The sequence below is a fragment of the Callorhinus ursinus genome, unplaced genomic scaffold, assembly GCF_003265705.2.
Source record: "Callorhinus ursinus isolate GAN/ISIS: 27379988/994484 unplaced genomic scaffold, GSC_fseal_2.0 scaffold10, whole genome shotgun sequence".
Lineage (NCBI taxonomy): Eukaryota > Metazoa > Chordata > Mammalia > Carnivora > Otariidae > Callorhinus > Callorhinus ursinus.
In genome coordinates, this window is record NW_027397072.1 from 73,502,467 (window position 1) to 73,523,183 (window position 20,717).

Here is a 20,717-nt window from a genome sequence, read left to right on the forward strand (position 1 = left end):
ATCAACCTGCTTTCATTATGACACTGATTTCTGTCTCCTTACGACAAATAATTCAGGCACTGCCTCAAGTATTACCAAGGGAAAATATGTTCTGTATTGCTGAAACGTATCTGTATTCCACTGCTCCAAAGTTGAAATCAGGACATTTGTGTGACACATTAAAATTAGTTCAAAAATCTTTAAGTAGTGATCTTCCCAATTTCACTTACTGCTATATTCCACTCATCTGGAAATCTAAAGCTTACAGATCAATCATCACTTGGGAAAACTCAGTATCTTTCCTCCCTACTCTGCAATGTACTGAATTTTTTTCTGTGATTTTAAAGAAGCAGTTTGAGTGGAAAGGCAAATAGGAGGAAAGAAAGAAAATATTTAGATTTAAATGGGTGACTATTGAAATAAAGCAAGTCAAATGCATTTTCTGGTTTCCCAGTGCACAGAAAAGTTACATTTACACTACACTGTAGTCTAAGTGTGCAACAATGTACATACCTTATTAAAAAATACTTTATTGCTAAAAAATGCTAACCAGTTTTCAGTAAGTTGTAATCACTGATCACAGATCAGCATAACAAATACAATAATAATAACAATGATAATGAAAAAGCTTGAAATATTGCAAGAATTACCAAATGGGGCACAGAGACATGAAGTGGGCAAACGCTGTTGGAAAAACAGCACCAACAGACATGCTCAACAGAGGGCTGCCTTAGACCTTCAAACTAAAATACACAGTATCTGTGAGGCGCAACGAAGGAAAGAAGGAAAGTGAGATAAAACATAAAACAAAACATAAAACGACGTAAGCCTGTCGTCTTAAAGTACAAGGCTCATAACAAACAGTAGCACTGCCGGCCACTCCTTTCTATCTTTGATTCTACTCCCAGGGAATCAAGGAAAATAAATCCATTATCCCAGCAACTCCCAGTCTCCTGTCATGTGACCTGTTTTTATTTTGTAGGAAGTTGTAGCTGCTTCTCTTTATCCTTAGCCTGAGCCTTTTTTACATTCACTGTGTCCTTTCCATGTCCTGCACACTGCCTCTGGCCCTCCCTCCTGAAAGTCCTTTTGTTAACAGTAGACCTCTTAGATTCATCTTCTGATTGTATAGATTTTTTCTTTCTTTTTTTTTAAGATTTTACTTATTTATTTGTGAGAGAGAGAGAGAGAGAGAGCACAAGCAGGGGGAGCACCAGGCAGAGGGAGAAACAGACTCCCCACAAAGTGCAGAGGCTGACTCAGGACTCCACCCCAGGACCCTGGGATCATGACCTGAGCTGAAGGCAGATGCTTAACCAACTGAGCCACCCAGGTATCCCATGATTGTACAGATTTTCTTTTCAATATCACATTTCTTTTCCTTTTCTACTGTCTGGAAGATTTTTTTGGTATCACTATGCAACACTTCTATTGCAGTTAGAATGTTTCCTATCACAGCTTTAATTTCTAAGACTTTTCTTATTCTCTGAATGTTCTTTTTAATAACATCCTATTCTAGTTTCTTGGATGAATATCACATTTCTCAGAGGATACAAATTTTTCAAATGCTTTCTTCTGTTTTTTTTTTTTTGAAGATTTTAAATATTTTTATCTGTTTCTTCCTCTTTTCTCCTTAAATCTTTAGGTCTTTTTTTTTTTTTTTAATTTTATAGGCTTTCCACAAGGGTCTGATGAGCCCCAGCTGTCCATCACAGTTGATGTGGCCACTACCATGCTGATCAGAAGCTCTGTGTGCATGGTGGTGCAGGTGGTTGGGTAAGGTACTTGTCAACTGGTTGGCTTTCCCACAAGGTAATGAGAGGCAGTGAGTTGCTTTTTTACTAGGAAATTCAGGAAAGTCAAGATCTGTAAGTCTCATCTCCTGGTTGTTCTTGTTTTTTTAAGATTTTATTTATTCATCTCTTTCTCTCTCTCTCAAATAAATAAATCTTAAAAAAAAAAAGAGGGGGTCCCTGGGTGGCTCAGCCAGTTAAGTGGTTCGGGTCATGATCCCAGGATTCTGGGATCGAGCCCCACATCAGGCTCTCTGCTCAGCGGGTAGTCTGCTTCTCCTCTCACTCTTCCTCTATCTTCTCCTTCTCTCTCTCTCTCAAATAAATTTTAAAATAAATTTCAAAATAAAGATTTTGTTTATTTATTCATGAGAGACAGAGACAGACAGAGAGGCAGAGGGAGAAGAAGCAGGCTCCCTGCTGAGCAAGGAGCCTGATGTGGGACTCGATCCCAGGACCGTGGGATCATGACCCGAGCCGAAGTCAGACGCTTAACGACAGCCAATCAGGCACCCCTCTCCTGGCTGTTTATCCCAGAGAGAAATGTTCCAATTTCATCTCTGGGGCATACAGCTGACTACCATGTTCTGAGAACAGGGCAAGAGGAATGGTAGGGTTTTAACCACAACATTTCAGGCTTCTGCTTAGTCTCTATTTTTTAAAAGGTGTCCTTATTTTCAAAAGATACCCCACCTCAAGCTCTGACTGACCGTCTTAGAAAATTTCTCCAAACTCTAACCTCTAGTTTTATCTAAGGTAAAAGAGCAACAATCTCATGAGCATATAGACTTTCAACCATTCCAGTGTTCAGCTTTATACTTCACCCTTACCTTCTGAACTAACTAGTTGCTCTAATTTCTGAGCCAGCAGTATAAACTGCTTTGCTTCTTTTTAACATCCTTATTTGCAGGCATTTATATAATTTTCTCCATTCTGTTAATTTCTAGCTACTGCTTCTACCAAAAAGTTGTTAACCAATCAGGCTTACTTATTGTGGGCTTATGCCTTATACTTTTTTTATTCCTTTAATTTTAGTGGAGTTCCAGGAATGAGTAGTTAAAATGCCAATGTTCAATCTGACATATTTAACTGGAAAGTCCCCTTTTCAGTGTTAAAGAGAGTGAATAGTACACCACACAGAAGACCCCCTGCCCAGATGAGTGATTCTTTCCAAATGGAAAAATAGCAGTTTTTTTCCCCCCCTGGGGGAGAGATCCACACAATAAACACTGGCTACATAATATAATCACCTGGAGAGCTTTTGAAACTACATGATACACAAGCCCCCTCCCAAGAGATTGTGATTTCATTGGTCTGGAGATGGGCCTGGACACTGCTGTTTTTTTTTTTTTTTAATAAGCTCTCTGGGTGATTCTTCAGTAGAGAAGAAAAACCACTGACCGAGGATACTCCAGCCACGGGCTCCAATGGTAGCTCTGAAAGAGGTAAGTAAAAAGGACCCTGCTCTGGGGCAGTTGGCAGGGTGTGAGAGGTTCTAAATAACCTACCTACCACAATCTCCTCACTGTTTCTCTTGGTTTTATTTTTGCCATGTACACAAGAGGCCTGCAGAGTCTTAGGAAAGACTGTCTACAGCAGTGCCTCTTCAACCATCCAGAATGAAGAGGCAGTGCAGACCGATTCTTTTTAAGATAAGAATAAATTATTAGGAAAAATGAAATGTAAAAAAAGACCTATGAAATACAAGTGCCAGTTTTCTTATTAGACAGAATAGGCATAAAAGAACTATCAAATAGCTATAAAATATTTTAAATGTTTACTTTTAATTCCCATACCTAATTTGTTAGAGACTGGTAACAAACTACAAGTTCATGGCCCTTATTCTGAGTAGCTCTCCTCTGCAGCGTGCTATCTAATACATGTGGTCACTGAGCCCCTGAAATGTGGCCTGTGCTACATACTGAAATGACTAATAGTTTGTATATAATTAGCTAAATATATTATTAAAATTAATTTCATCTGCTTTTTGCTTTTTAAATGTGGCTACTAAAAGATTAAAAATTACATGTATGGTTCAAATTGTATTTCTATTGGACAGCACTGATCTAGAACAGGGGTCAGCAAACCATAGCCCAAGTGGCCAAATCTGGCTTATGGCCTGTTTCTGTAGGGACCCTAGCTAAGAATGGTTTTTACATTTTTAAAGCGGTAAAAAAGCCAAAAACAAGCAACCCACAAAGAATATTCGACAGAGACCACATGTAGCCTGCAAAGCCTAAAATATTTTCTATCTGGCCTCTTACAGAGAAAGTTTGCTGACGCTGGTCTAGAGTATGTAAGTTTATAAACCATACCGCTGTGGACACCAGAAGAGCAATATTCAAGAAGTCCAAAAGTCTCTCTTCTTCACATTTATAAGATAAATTCTATAGCAATCTACAGATGTTTCTTTGACAAGCAAATTATACCTGAAAGATGACTGTCCATTTTAGAGAGCAACCCAACTTAAAACCACTTATCTTCCTTATACATTTCTGCAGAAGTTGTATGAACAAGTGGGACCTGCAGAAAACACGCATACATGCCAGGTTACAGAAGGCAGTTTCTAACTCTGAGCTTGTGGTTCAGTTTCATAGAGCATGAAATTTCGTGTATTCTCCATTCCTCATCTGGAGACTGTTGTGAGATTGCATCGTGATAAAATATTCTAATTTAAAGAAAGACTATTATGCTTCCACATCCCTTGGCGATAGAAAGTGGACTTTTCTTGACATGGGGAATGCTGTGTGGGCGGCTGTAATACTGCAAAAAAGAACACATTGATAGTGATTCACAGAAGAGTCCATGTAAGAAGAATCAGGAAGGCACTTCGACTACCTTAATATTTACAATGTTAGTTTTGAGGTTCTTTGGTTTGTTATTAAATTTTTGGAAATGTATTTAGCTGTAACCTTTTGAGACCTAACTTATAAGTCTATTACTTTAGGGTTTTATATGAAGTCACACAGGACTAAAAAAGTGTTAAATTTCAAACGTACTGATTCTAGAATACCAATGTATCATCCATTGCAAGCTTTCACATTTCTACACCGGCATAGCTATCCTTAAAACTATCCAAAACAAATTTCTAAAAAGTCATTCCTTCCTCCAAGGACTATCATAATTTGTAACTGGTTTTATAACTGTTATAAGTTGAAGAGTTTTTGTTGAAAAATGATACCTAACAGGATAAGCTATAAGTCAAAATTATGGAAAATTAGAGGTCAAATTCCATTGCTACAAAAATTTACATATATAAAAAAAAAAGAACTATAGGCAATGGCCCTCTTCATGCCAAGTAGTATCTGTTACAAAATTTCCACAAAACGAAATAACTGAAACAGCTCCTGGGGTTCATTTCAATGGGACTTAATCCATACGTTATTAGAAATAAATTAAATTCAACAAGTTTTAAGACTACACGGCCTGCCACAGTGGGTAAAGAGGAGGACTATAACCCAACCCATACCTCTCCTCTCCTGCTGAGGCCATCTAGACTACTTAGTCATGGTTAATACCTGCCCAGTGAAAAGTCTTTCCGTCACAGAGACACATGGACTGATTAAAGTATTTCTGTGCCAACTTCAGGTATGAAAGGCAGTTTAGGAGATACAAGTTTTGATTGATATTTTGGTGGCACTTTTGATAATTTTTAGAAAGGGATAACACAATGTTTTAATATTAAGAGTGAACCAGAAATCCAGGAATGCATGGCTGTCATAGCTATAGTCTCCTAAAGAATCTGAGAACCATTTGGGCTTTTTAAAATGTTATTTATTTATTTTATTTGTTTGTTTGTTTGGGAGGGTAAAGAGAGGGAGAGAGAAGGGAGGGGAGGGGCAGAGGGAGAGAGAGAATCTCAAGAAGGCTCCACGTGCAGCGCAGAGCCCGACATGGAGCTTGATCTGACCACCCTGAGATCATGACCTGAGCTGAAATCAGGAGTCGGACACTTCACTGACTGAGCCACCCAGGTGCCCCCAAAATGTTATTTTTTAACTGTTATTTATACACTCTATTGTGACATGGACTATATTATCTAACTGGATGCCTATTTATCTTTTACACTGCTATTTATGTTCAACTGTATAAAATTACTGTCTGGTAATAAATGGTCATATAAATTCAAACTCATATAGTTTATACTTTTACAAGACACAATATATTAATACAGTAGACCATGTATATGTGCACTCAAAAAATGTGAGGCCCAATGATCTACTACACCTAGATATTCCTGTTCCCACAGGTTGAGTTATACTTTTACTGAGTTAGTTATGTTAGCTTCCAAAACAGTTCATGTTATTTATACTTATTATTGTAATTATGTGATTTGTTAATCAACCTAATGAAATGTGGAGGAGTGGGAAGACTGAGTTGAATGACTTTGAAATAGTGAATAAAAGGGAGATACCCATTATATGTTAATAATAAAAAATAAAATAAGAGAAAAAAAGGAAGGTACCACTGTTGAATTAGGTATAAGAAAACAGTAAAAAAAAGAAATCAGAAAAAATATTGCAAGGAATAATATAAGGAATTGTAAAGTCAGAATGCATCATAAGAGTTTGAATTTTTGTTCTACTTAAAAAACCCAAACTGGAAATCTTAGATGATATATTGTGGGTATGGTTTCTACAAGGAAATCGATATGGAACTGCAACTAGTGAACCTACTCTCAAAGAAAAGATCTTGGCTCCTTAATAAAAAATCTGACAAATGAACATGTAGTCTTATTCTTAAAGTTAGAGTAAAATATTTAAGGTATATATCCCTTTTTATATAACCCTTCTTGCTTTATTAGACTGTGTAGCCTACTGGTCTTAATTTGAATCAGATAAGAGGTCTTCCTCAATAACCATTTAATTAAAATTTAAAGTAGTGCCAGCAGGGTATAGTACAAAGTCCTAAAATGACAGAGACATGACCTAGTTTAAGGGATGGTGAGCAAAGATGACCTCTCTCTGAGGGGGTGATATTTCAAAATTCTGTCCTGAAGGATGAATTAGGACTGTGTTCTACAGGCAGAGGGAACAGCATTTGCAAACATCTCAAAGCAGGAGTGAGCACGGCCTGAATAATGGCTAAATGAGCAGAGACTAGCAAGTGAATGGAAGAGTGCACAGGTAAGGCTGAAGAGGTAAGCTCTGGAATCCATGATCAGAGAACAAGACAGAATGTTAATGCTGTACTGAAGACTACTGCAGCATATACACAAGAGCTCGGCTGGATGGTGAAAGTAAAGATGGATATGGAATGTTAAGAAGTCAAATCTATAGGATTAATGATTGACTGGAAATTGGGGAATGAAGAAGAGACAGTCAAAAAAAACCCCTGCCAAGTCTCTGGCCTGGGGAAATGGGAGGATGAAGATGCTATTTCAGAGACAGGAAACACAACAGACAGAGCAGTTTGGCAAGTGAGGGGTTGGAGAGAGTAATTATTTCAAGTTAGGAAATGCTGCAGTTGAGACTGTCATTGAGATATCTAAGTGAAGCCTCACTGGTCCATTAATGTAGATTCATATAATGTATTACTATATAGCAGGCATGATCACCTACAGCTGTTTGCATCTACATGTGAATCTCAAAAACAAAATGCTTAGAGAAAGAAACAATATAGATGATACCTACATTATGAATCAATTTACCTTTTTTTTTAAAAAAAGGATTTTATTTGAGAGAAAGAGCATGAGCAGGGGGAGAGGCGGGGGGGGAGGAAAGGGGGGGAGGGAGAGAGAGAGAGAGAGAGAGAGAGAGAGAGAGAGAGAGAGACAAGCGGACCCCCTCACTGAGCAGGAAGCCCCAAGGGGCTCGATCCCATGACCCAGAGATCATGACCTACGCTGAAGTCAGATGCTTAACTGACTGAGCCACACCCAGGCGCCCCTGAATCAAGTTAACTTTTAATCAGGCAAACCACTGTATTTAGGCATATATGGATATATAATAAAAATGTAAAAACCAAGGAAATGGCTCCCTATTGAAGGGAAGGATACAGAATTAGGAAGAGGAACTCAGGAAGCTTCTAAAACTCTGAGTGGGGCATTGCACCTGGCTGGCTCAGTAGGTAGAGCATACAACTCTTGATCTCAGGGTCATGAGTTTAAAACCCTGTGTTGGACATGGAGCCTACTTAAAAAAATAAAAGAATAAATAAAAATAAAAAAATAAAACACTGGTAATTTTCTGTTTCTTAGCCTGGGTGATGGGTACATGGTTTTACTTACTAACTATTCTTTAGACTGCACTTACATTTTATTCATTCTTTCCTATGCATGATACATTGCATAATAAGAAAAATTTAAATTATGCAGGCCACATTTTGACCACAGTGGGAATAATAACCAAATATTAAACAAAACAACCACTAGGAAAATATAAAGCTCGTAACTCTTAAGTAAAAGAGGGATCCAAAACTGAAAAGTATAGGCCATTTAGAAAACAGCATATTCATATATTGGGGATTTTTTTCTTCATGTCAATTGGATGATATCAAAATGCTCTTATTTTTAACTTAGCAATTGCATATTCTAGACTAGATGGTTACCCGAAAGCAGGCAAAGTTAAAACAACAACAACACAAAAACCCAACAGCAGAACAAAATTTTAAACAAATTTCTCCAATGTAGTACAGGGGTCAGCAATCTTTTTCTGAAAAGGGCCATATAACAACTAAGTGTTTTAGGCTTTCCAGGCCATTTGTTCTCTATGGCAACTACTGAACTCTGCCATTATAGCCTGAACACAGCCACAGAAAATAAGTACATGAGTAAGTATGACTGCATGTCAATAAAACTTTGTGGTTTGTGAAATTCAAATTTCATGTAATTTTCACTTGTTACAAAATTCCTTTTCTTCTGATTTTTTTTTCAACCATTTAAAAATGTAAAATTTATCCTTATCTCACAGGCTGTACAAAAACAAGTGGCAAGCCAGATCTGGCCTCTAGGTCATTGTTTGCCAGCTTCTGATAGAACACATTATAACAGCTTTGATATGACATTTACTAAAACTAATGGTCATTCATTCTATGGAACAATTTAGGGAAACAACAGTCTAAGAAGATCATCTTAAGTATGTAATGATAAAGGTATATGAATGGTTCCTAGAGCATAACAGTGAAAAAAGTACAAACAATTTCTTGCAAAAATGAAACACATACATATTATGGAAGAATTAAAACACTATATAAACTAAACTACTGAAAAAAGTCTAACCTCACCTACAGCTCCCCCCCTCCCAGAGATAACCACTGTTATCTCTGTATGTGTTCTCTCTCTTTTTTTTTGTTAAGATTTTATTTATTTGAGAGAGAAAGTGAGAGAGCGAGTGAGCACGAGCAGGGGGAAAGGCAGAGGGAAAGGGAGAAGCAGCCTCCCTGGTGAGCAGGGAGCCTGATGCAGGCTCCATCCCAGGACCCCGGGATCATGACCTGTTCCCAAGGCAGATGCTTAACCAACTGAGCCACTCAGGCTCCCTAGTATGTGTTCTCTTTTATGCAAGAAGCCGTACATAAGATTATTTTACAATTAAAAAAACTTCTTCGTGTTTGTGGCTATATCCCTTCTCATTTCCTGAAAAATGTATTTTTTTAAAATTAGCTATGCCAGAGATAGGCTCAGACAAGTAAAGGAGAAAAATGTCCGGCAGCTACGTTTTTTAAACTGACAAATCCAAGAGTCTTTGAAGTAAGCAATAAAACATTAAAAAACATAAAAAAAAAACCAAAACCAACAGGCAAACATCTAGAAACCTGAAAACAATAATAATGATGATGACACTGATGGCTGAGGATATGATTTCCATTGTTGAATGCTAACCATGTGCCAGGCACTGATATAAAAATTTTACTTCTCCTGACAACCCCGTGAGTAAAAATGCTCTCAATTTATAGATGTAGACATTAATACAACTGAGAGATTAGCAATATCCTAGAGGTGAGTTTCTTCCATTGTTATCAGACTGTTCAGGTTTTCTATCTCAAATACAGCTTAGAACTGTACACTAACAGCTCTAAGTCCAAGAAGTGTCATTACAAAACCTTTGTAAAACTTCAAGGAATACATCATTTCTCTATTTTTATAACTATTATAGAGCAAGGAAAGTATGAAACTGGTATTAAAAGTTGACAAAGCTAGCAATACATACTCAAAAGAAAATTACTAGCTGTTCCATTTTAGTTGTAATGAGTGAAACAATACTCTGACCAAAAGAATGCAGAGTAAAAGGTATATTCATAGGCTTGCTGTGAATGTTTTCTTGTCTACTCTATGCCTATCAACTATGAGAGCCCTACCCCTTTGGGTAGGTTTGTATGCTACTCAGAAATGTTTTGACATTATTAAAACTAATGGGTCTAGGTAAATAAGTTCTACTTCTTAACGAGAATACTAGTAATGGTCAGTTAAGAATATGTTTGAAACCACATGCCTAATTTCAAGGGATGAAGCTTAAGAAGTTCTTATACTTTTTTTTCTGCATGTTAACAGAAATACAATAGTCCATTTAAAAAAAGAAGAAAAAAGGGGACATCAAATTAAGAATCAAGTCACAGTGTTAGACTGCATTAATACCTTCCCCCAAAAGATAATTTAAGGGCTATTTCTAATAAAAAAAAGAGTAAATAAAATTTGCATCTCCGTTTCTCAAATTTGACTCACACAACTCTAACTTCCGGTGTAGGAGGGTACTCCAGGCCGTCAAAATCCGATTCTTAAACCAAATCACTTGCAGAAACATTGCCTGCCTTTTGCTTCCAGCGGCAAGGGCACAGGCATGAGATAGTCTAAGCGGGAATGGGGGAGGACAGGAGGTTCGTTTCCAGCTTTACCACTTCAGAATGCTGTGAACTTGGATGTATTCATACTTGGATGTCCAATTTCTGAACCAAATTTCCCTCTTGGTAAAATGAGGATAACGACACCTACCTCTTGGGTTGGGTATGAGGATTCGAAACCACATCTATAAAAGCCTTTGGCATAGGACACACTCAAAAGACAGGAGCCTTCAAAAATGTTACCAGTAGTATCTAGCATAAAGCTTTAGCTTTTCTTTCTTTTAAAAAATAATTACCCCATTCAGTCCTGGGTCATGACAAAATGTCAGTATCTTCCGATGTACAATAGCTGTCAGACTGCAAATTCTATTAACCATTTAAACTTCTACATGATTTCCTAGGAAACACTACGGGGATTTCAATGTTCCATAGCAGCTGAAGCTGTAGTTCCTCTACAGCTTAAACAAAGCATAGTTAATCTGCATAGTGCTGGGCAAGGCCCAGGAACATAGTCCTCATTCTTTTTTTTTTGCTCCCAAATTCTTTTTTAGTCTATAAAAAGAGTGCCCCAATTTAAATTTTACCATATAGATACTGCACACTAGAGAAGCATAAAATCCTAGTAAGTTATACTTCATTTTCTATGGAGAAAGTATCTTATGTAATAAACTAACAAATACACCATTCACTGAAACATTCTTATCTGGCCAGCATTATTGGCAGAGTGTGGTGGAACACAAGGAACATATGCTTTAGCTTCAGAGAGCCTGAAAATCAAATTCAAGCACTCTGCTAGCTGTGTGAAATCTAAGTCTCAGCATTTCCATCTAAAAATAGGCACAATTACCTTCTTCTACAAGGGTTTCTAAGAGGAAGACATCATATAAGGTAAGTAGAGCTGAGTATATCATAGGGGCTCAAAAATGGTAGCTTCTGTTTTACAACCAATCCCAGGCAGGAGAAGGTACATGTCGGTGATAGCAACAAAAAGCAAAGCTGTTTTATGTCTAGCGAGAGGTGATTGGTGAGTTAGTCTTGCCTTTATCTCTCTCCTTTCAAGGGAGGCCGCCTCAGTTAGGCAAACCAGGCACCTCCCCTAAGCACTGTTAACAGTGTGTGTTAGTAGCTTAGTAGCTTAGATGCCCCTCTACAGACGGGCATCCACACCCCCGCTCCGCATCTCCCATAACGCCAAAAGGCAGCTACAAACAAACAAACAAAACCCAACAAAGCAAAACAACTCTCAGCTGAGGGACTGAGTGGAGCAAGGGACTACACCGGCTAGCCTTAATCCAGAAAAGAATCTCTGATTTGGGGAAGTGCTTAACAATGAGCTCATTGTGATCCTGCTAATAATTTACAAAGAATATTCAGTTACTAATGGTAAGTGAGCAATTGTAATCTGGGCCATTTCCTTCTCTAATAAGGGTAACCACTTTTATAAACCCTGCAGTTTAGTCTCATCAGAAATACAAAGACTCTAAGGACTAAAACAAGATGATTTTTTGGATAACAACACTTTACTTTTATCCTTTTATTTTCTATCTAAAACCACTTAGAATACATTTATCCTCCTTGTACAAACTTAAAGGGCACTATTCTATAAATTTTAGGCCTGTAGAAAACTAAGGGTCTTCAAATAATTTGATAGCTCGTAATGAATCCAAGAAAGAAAACAAACATAATTAGGACAGCATCAATGTTTTTGATCTAGATTCTCTACCAGCTTAAAAAAAAAAAGAAAATTTAAACATTTTGAAATTAGTCTATTCTTTAGAAAGGTGGCTGGGAGGGGTCTTGGGAGAAGTAAAGGCAAATAAGGATACCTTTTAACCACTTAAGAAAACTAACGCCAAAAGGAACATTTTGACCAAAATTATAGATTAGGAACTCCAAGTAATACACCCCAGGTTTGTGTTATGTATTACCACACGACATACAATTTCATTTTTTAAAAAATGGGACAATTAAAAACCTTTAGCTCATTAACAGAACTGAAATAAAACCTCACCTATCAAAAGCTGAGAAATGAGTAAGCTGAAAAATGATTAAAAAAATTAAGTGGCTGCCTTCAGCCCAGGTCATGATCCCAGGATCCTGGAATCGAGTCCCACATCGGGCTCCTTGCTCAGCAGGGAACCTGCTTCTCCCTCTCTCTCTGTCAAAAAAAAAAAAAAAAAATCTTAAAAAAAAAGTAGCAACATTTGCATGCTATTTAAAAAAACAAAATAAAAAAATACTCATTTTAACATTTACTGATACCACATGTGGAAGACATCATAATAAAATTCAAGTTCTCAGATGAGAATACTCAAAGCCCTTGCTCTACCCATATTTACTCCAAGCCGACCCACAATTTAAACAAACAATATATTCTCTGGACACCAAGTGCATGGCAGCATAGAAACTGCAAGTTAGAAATGGGGCGGGGGTTCGAGAGAAGAGAGGTGCTGTATGCCTGCACACTGACCAGACCAAGAGAAGACCAAAACCCTGAGAAAGCACAATAGTCTAGGGTCACAAACTACAGGGATACCTATTGTAAGACATAAAAAAGGGAACAAATAGAGATATAAAATAAAGATTTAAAAGATAAAAGGCCATTATGAACAACTTAAGCCAATACATTTAAAAAATTAGAAGACATGGCTAGATTTTTTGAAAAATATAAATTTCCTAAACTGACTCAAGGAGAAATTAAAAAATCAATAGCCCATACCTCTTAAAAACTTGGAATCTGTAATTAAAAATCTTTGCACAGGAAAACGCCAACCCAGGCAGGCATTCCAGGCAGAAGTCAGCCTGTCTAGCAACTGTGATTTCTAATCACTGTTGGCCAGAGCGAGAGCTCCAGGGTCAAAGGAGAAGCGACAGGCAGCATAATAATAAAGCAAGAAGAAGAAATAAATGCATACTAATTGGAAAGGAAGTAAAACTGTCCATTCTCAGAGGACCATGATAGTCCACATGGAAAATGCTAAGGAATCTAAAAAGAGGAAGAAAGGAAGGAAGGAAGGAAGGAAGGACGGAAGGAAGGGAGGGAGGGAGGGAGGAAAGAAGGAGGAAAAATGGAACACCCTAGAACTAACACAAGTAAGTTCTCAGCAGGGTCACAGGATACAAGATCAACACACAAATCAAATCATATACTAACCACAGACAGTGGAAACTGAAATTAAATGTCTTGCGACAAAGAAAATGACCTTAAAGGGCAAGAAAACAGACTGATATTTCTGTGAAATAATTCCTTTAGCCAAAGTCCTAACTTCTATATGCTTCAGAAGGATGAGATTAAAATGGAAGGGGGAAAATATGCTAGATGTCCTGAAGTTGCCACTGCCTTTGTACTTCCCCTACGGAGCGGTGAGGAAGAACGTGGTCTACAGTCCAGCCCATAGCCGTGCCAGGTCCATGCCTTCTATCTCTACTGCCCTCTCCCAGGCTCAGGCTTCAGCATCATTTGCATGACTGAGTTGTAACAGCTGCCCAGCAGAGCCTACCTTCCTCCACTCACTGCCCTCTGGAACATCTTCCATTATATTGATCCCATGATTTCAAGCAGCTAAGAAAAAAGTCAAGGAACTCGGTGTCTGGCTACTTCCTCCACACTTTAAGAACTATGCACAAAAGGATCAACAAAACAATAGTTCTCAGTATCGTAACTTAGGAAAAAAGGTAACTAACATACCTGAAATTACATCACTTGGAGAAAAAACGTGACGAAATGGTTTTTATGTGTATAAAGAATCTTTCTCTAAAAAGGAGAATTGCTTAGAAACTCTTAGAAAAAAAATTAATATTACAAATAGTTAAAAACATAAACAAACAACCAAAAGAGATTTGTGAGGAGTCTTTCATGGGAGATGTTAAAGAGGATAAGCAACCCTCTGTCTCTAGCCAGCCCAGGTAGTCTTTCCTCTACAAGCAACTGAACTAACTAACCTCAAGGCACTGATTTTTTTTTAATGTTAGAATTTAAAAAAAAATAAGCATAGCATTCCACAAACAGCCCCATTATTTAAGATCTAGCAGTAGTACAGCAGTTACAGCTCTGATTCCTGATCACACTACTGTCCGATTAAACTAAAGTATAATCCTAACATCCAGCATACTAAGTTATCTGAAGTCTCATACTCTACAGCTAGTCGTGTTTCAGTTAGGTGCTGATTTAATACTCAATTTAAATATGACAAGTCAGTGCCAGCTGTAAAAATACCTAATAAAAGTCACACTGTTCTGTCAATACAACCCACCTCCCCCGCCCCGAGAAGGCTGGTCTCCCCCATAAAAGCCTTCATACAGTTTAAGGAATAGTTACTTCCCATAAACATAACTTAAAATGGTTGTGTTTTTTGTTTTTTACAAATAGAGAAAAATAAGCTTAAATAGTTTCAAAGATGAACTGAGCACTTTAAAGTACAGTTAATTCTCATATTCTTTGATAACTAAGGAAAAACTACTTCATGAAAACTCAAAAATTTCATAGGCATTGTCAGATTTGAAATGGATTAAGATTTACTATTTATTTAAATAGTTCACATTATAATTGTTTGAAGTATAGCAGGTAAAAATAGTCTGTTATTGCTTGCAAGTAATCCAGGAAACTCACTTATATTAAAGAATTCTCCACTTTGTCAAATAATTATAATAGACTCTAATTTTCCCAATAAAATGTCAAACTTGCCAGTTAAATACTTGGATCTAATGTAGAGTGAACCACTCCACAATTGCTGTTTCTAATTGCTGATCATAAATATACAAAAATCAAAATGTGATTTTTTAGAAATCTTATTATGTTAAAAGAGCTAGTTTAAGGAATAGCTAACCATCCACAAAGATTTTCTATGCTCTCTACCTGATTAAATTACTTCAAATACGTGGTGTGCATTACTTTGACTCCCTACAGATATACTTTACTGGAATTACAGCTTAATATTATGCCCTCAACTTTTATTAAGAATTTATAAAATGGAGTGCCTGACTGGCTCAGTCAGAAGAGCATGTGCCTCTTGATCTTGGGGTTGTGAGTTTGCACCCCACATTGTGTAGAGATTACTAAAAAATAAATAAATAAACAAACTTATAAAAAAAAATTTCTAAAATAAATGGCCGGTATTATTTCATGTTCTAAAAAATGGTATCAAAGATATCATCCCTCATATAAAGACCCACACATAAAACTCCTTTTTGGCTTTACCGCCAAGATTTCTCAATTAAAAAAAAAAAATCAATATGTTTCCTTTAAGCAGACAATGAAAAACATAAGTCAAGTGTTCCTCCTCTTTTCTGCTATTACCAACAGGAAACCCAAATGGAAGACCTTAAGGTTATAAATTTGTGATAGATTTGGAAATCCCCCTCCCACTCCCTTATGTAAGTCTAGGTCAAGTATCATTATACTAAATGTGCAAGTATAGGTTTATTTTTTTTTTAAAGATTTTATTTATTTATTTGACAGAGAGAGAGACACCGAGAGAGGGAACACGAGCAGGGGGAGTGGGAGAGGGAGAAGCAGGCTTCCCACCGAGCAGGGAGCCCGATGCGGGGGCTCGATCCCAGGACCCTGGGATCATGATCTGAGCCGAAAGCAGACCCTTAACGACTGAGCCACCCAAGCGCCCCCCCCCAAGTATAGGTTTATTGCTAATCATCTTTTTTAAACAGATTTTATTTATTTATTTGACAGAGAGCACAAGCAGAGGGAGAGGGAGAAGCAGACCCCCTACTGAGCAGGGAGCCCAACGTGGGGCTTGATCCCAGGACTCCAGGACCATGACCCAAGCTGAAGGCAGACACTTAACAGATTGAGCCACCCGGGCACCCTTCCTAATCATCTTTTTTTCTTATGTTTGGAAGTAGATGGGAATAAAAATACAGTTAACAGTCAAATTTTCTGAAACTTGACAACTATACTTTTGGGTCTAAAATTTAGTAATCTCAAATGTTCCTGAAAGAGGAATGGGTAAGAATTTCAATGGATTGTAAAAAGAGATAAACCCACTACAAAAAAAAGTAGTAAGTAAAAGAAACCATATGACCTCTCAAAGAGAAGATGGGAAAGCCTACTTAAAAACAAAACGCTGAAGAAAGAAACCAAAAGGAAATCAAAATACTTAATGACATAAAACTTTAAACTCTGGATGTCAAAAAATATGCCATGAACAAAATCCAAGGACAAATGATATACTGTACCTTTAGACCGAAGTTTTCACAACTAGAAATTTATTTCAAGAAAATAGTCAGGTAAGGACAGAGATTTAGGACAGAGATAGTCCTCATAGTATTATCTTAGCAAAAAAACTGGCCATAACTGTATTTTTTAGTCAACAGAGAACTGTGGTACTTTCATATGCTGAAATAATAGACATTGAAAATGATGTCTCTGGAGTATTTAATATTCTGGAAATATTCATGATATTAAATGAATATGACTATAAAACAGTACATCTAAATTGACCTCAACACAAACATATACATATAAACATATTTAATAAAAAGATTATGGATAGGAAGTACTACTGTGGTTATCTTGGGTGGTCTGTGATTATTGTAATTTCATTTTTTCCCCTTTTTTGTATTTTCTAAAACATTACATTTAAAGGTATTAATTTCTGGTCGCCTGGGTGGCTCAGTCGTTAAGCGTCTGCATTCAGCTCAGGTCATGATCCCAGGGTCCTGGGATCGAGCCCCCGCATCGGGCTCCCCACTCGGCGGGAAGCCTGCTTCTCCCTCTCCCACTCCCCCTGCTTGTGTTCCCTCTCTCACTGTGTCTCTCTCTGTCAAATAAATAAATAAAATCTTAAAAAAAAAATAAAGGTATTAATTTCCTAGTTGGAAAAAAATGCTATTAAAAAAAAGGTATTCAGAAAGGAAATAGATCTTGAAAAAGACCACTCTGATTTCATATTATAAGCCCAAAATTATTTGTAAAATGTAGAAGAAATAAACAATGAAGTATTAAAAACTCACTTTTAAAGAAAAGGTGGGGTAACTGTGAGGAAGGAAAATGACACAAAGACATAGTGGGGTGAGAGGGGCGGGTGAACCAAATCAATGAAAAAAGGAATAACACAATACAGAGATCTCCACAAAGCCAGCCTGATTTTCTCAAACAGTACTAGGGATCAGTAGTAAGTAACACTGGATTGGGAAATATAAAATACCCTTTCCAAAGGAGTACCGATAACAAGTAATGTGCATTGTTTTTTGTATATGGAGATACTATTTATAGGATAACCAACAGAAATAGATTATGTGATGACATATAACAGTACCACTTTTAGTACAACTGAGCTTAGAAGCAGAGTTTCCAAAATGTAATCAAAAAGAGGGAGTAAGCAGTGTTAGGAAGGATGCATATTCTGGTGTCATAAAAACATTTTCTAGTTGTTAATCAAAAAAGTAGCATTCTGATATGACTTCAACTCTTTCCTTACGTATCAGTCTCTTCTGGTTGCAGAGTACTGACATTCACTCAGGCTGGCAAACATAGTTGGGCAAGGCGGGGGACAATAACTGGTTCTAAGCATCAATGTGAGGGTAAGGGAAATAAGACTTCTCACAGAAATCCAAGAACAAAACCAGTAACACACGTCGAGTAGGCCTCAAGGACACTGGAACGGAAAATGTGGTCTAGTCCCAAGGTTGCCTGAGGGGACCGTGCGGCAGGAGTTTGTGGATCTTGGGTCCAGCATTCTGGCCATTGCTGTGACTCGGAACTCCCCGGGGTACTAGGCTTTTGGTATCTGATTTGCCTCCAACCACCAGCTGCTCTCTCTGCTCCTATACTCTAATTTTTTTTTAACCCCAAAGCTGTCACTTGGTCATACCTTTGGCTAATTCTTGATGCATCACAGGTCCCTCCTATCTCCTTTTCTTGACTTTTCCTCAAATTCTGCCCCCTTCCACTGCTTAGCTGCAAAATCTATGACTTTTTTAAGTTCTGTGATCCACATCATCATGTGTACTCCTACAGTAACCACCACTCCCTGCTACTTGTCTATCCTGAGTATATCCAGACAGAAAATTAAAAGCAGCAAGAACTAGATTTCTTTAACCAGCCAAGATCTGTGGGAACCTGACTGGTTCGGCTTGTTCCTATCTGGACAGAACTCTTTGTGCTAGTGCACCTGGTTGGCCAGTGGCTGACCTATGACTGGTGCCTTTGATTTGGCACCTGCACCAGTCCAAGCACCTACAGCCAAGTAAGAGAAGGTCATTTATAATGTAAAGTATAGCTGCCTCAGCTTACTCCCTCAGCAAATGTTCCCCTTAGACATGACTGGGGGAATAGCAGGAGCTGAAATTGCTCTGTGACAACACACAGTAATATGGAGATGTTTAATACTCCAGAGTTTCATAAATCATGTTCCCTGGAATATTAGTATGCTATAAAATATTAAGAAGTATTCTACAGGTAAAGTTTGCAGTTTAAATAAGGTAATGCCTAAGCCCTCTGAGAGAAGAAACCCTCCTAGGCATACAGACTTATTTGACAAAGGCAACCTTATTAAGGTTTCACAGGACACTAATACTCTGTGGATCAGTTTGGAAAATGCTGTCCTATAGCACTGCAACTTTGCCCACAATCCAGAATCCACTACAGTGTTAGTTTCAAGAAAGCAGGGACTTTGTTTTGTGTCATGCTTGGTATGTATCAGATACTCAATATATGAATGTTTGTGAACATCATTAATGTGGAAGCTGAAGGAAAAACAGGAAATAGGAGGCTAAGTAGGAAAAAAAAATCAAGAGGATACCATATCTGGTAATGACAGACTAAGATTTTTCTGACCAACCCTCCTGCTGAAAACAATTAAAAATTCCTAGATACAAAAAAAACCCCCAAAACACAAAAACCAAAAACGTCTTAAAATAAAAAGTTGACAACATGGTAGGAAACTGCCAGATAAATTCTAGGGTCAACTGGGACCCCAGAGAGGTAGGAGGACCCCCTGAAGACATTGGCCCTGACGGCACTTGCAGACAGAACACAGCAAATTAGGGTGCCTGGATGGCTAAGTGTCTGCCTTCAGCTCAGGTTGTGATCCTGAGGTCCTGGGATGGAGACCGTCATCAGGCTCCATGATCATCGGCGAGTCTGCTTTTCCCTCTGCCCCTCCCCGCTGCTTGTGTGCGCTCTCTCTCTCAAATAAATAAATAAAATCTTAAAGAAAAAAAAAGAACACAACAAATTAGGTCTTTGGTTTCAATGGCCTCACTGAAGGGAACAAATATCAATGCAAAAATTCCTCAAAAGATGGAGAGTACAGGGAACTCTTCCCCACGTTCAACTGGGACCACAAAGGGCTATAACCTCAGGTAAAGGTAAACTATAACAAAACCTAAACTCTAATCCCACCCCTGGGGGACTGCAGGGAAGTAGTTTTAGCCCAGAGAGAAGCAAGAGAAAAAAAGCCGGGTGGGTAGGATATCCATGATATAGGTTCCTAAGAAGTTTGTTTGCCCCAGACAGGGGTTTGCAGTCTGGGTTTGCATGGCATATGCATGTGGTGGAAAAGAATGGGTACAAAGGATCAGAGAAATAAAAATGTCATATATATAACACATGGACGAATGGCACAAAAATAAGTCCGACAAAAAAAAAGATTACATATTGACATACATATATATATATGTCTGCATATATGTGTAGAAAAGGGCAAAAGTAAACTACATCATTTAGGGATGTACACATAGGTGGTCAACTTTAAAGAGGAAGAAAAAATTATTATCACCAAAGTAAGAATCTGGTAACTTGTGGGGGGTGGGATGGGGTAGAGACAGCTGGGGAGGGGCACAAAGCAGGCTTCTGGTATACTGGCAGTGTTCTCTTTCTTAATCTGGGTGGTGTGCTTTATAATTACTCACTGAACCATACCTTTATATTTTATTCATTGTCCAATATATATATATGTATGTTATATTTCACCATAAAAAGTGAAAATAAAGAGCAAAAAGGAAGCATACGCAAGAGAGAACAAAGAAAGCAGAAAGCAGTATTTGTTATAGGCAACTAGCAAAGTGCTACTGACAACCACCTCAGGAATCTGTAGTGAAACCCAAATAGTCCTCCTCTATACTAATCATTTCCCTGACTGGATTACCTTTATCAGTACTTTAACGTATATCTTAAGACAATTTCTAATCTAATTACAAGAGAAACAC

General features: G+C 37.8%; 1 protein-coding gene across 8 annotated transcripts in view; it reads right to left on the reverse strand.

Moving 5' to 3' along the window:
• Positions 1-20,717, reverse strand: part of SOCS5 (suppressor of cytokine signaling 5) — a 112,717-nt gene that overhangs the window by 57,042 nt on the left and 34,958 nt on the right. The window contains exon 1 of one of the 8 annotated variants that reach the window (XM_073897754.1): positions 12,562-12,582. The exons of the other annotated variants lie outside the window; for them this stretch is intronic. The gene's annotated coding sequence lies outside the window, so the exon portion shown is untranslated. Of the gene's footprint in view, positions 1-12,561; positions 12,583-20,717 lie in introns of those variants that run through there. 8 annotated transcript variants of the gene reach the window in all.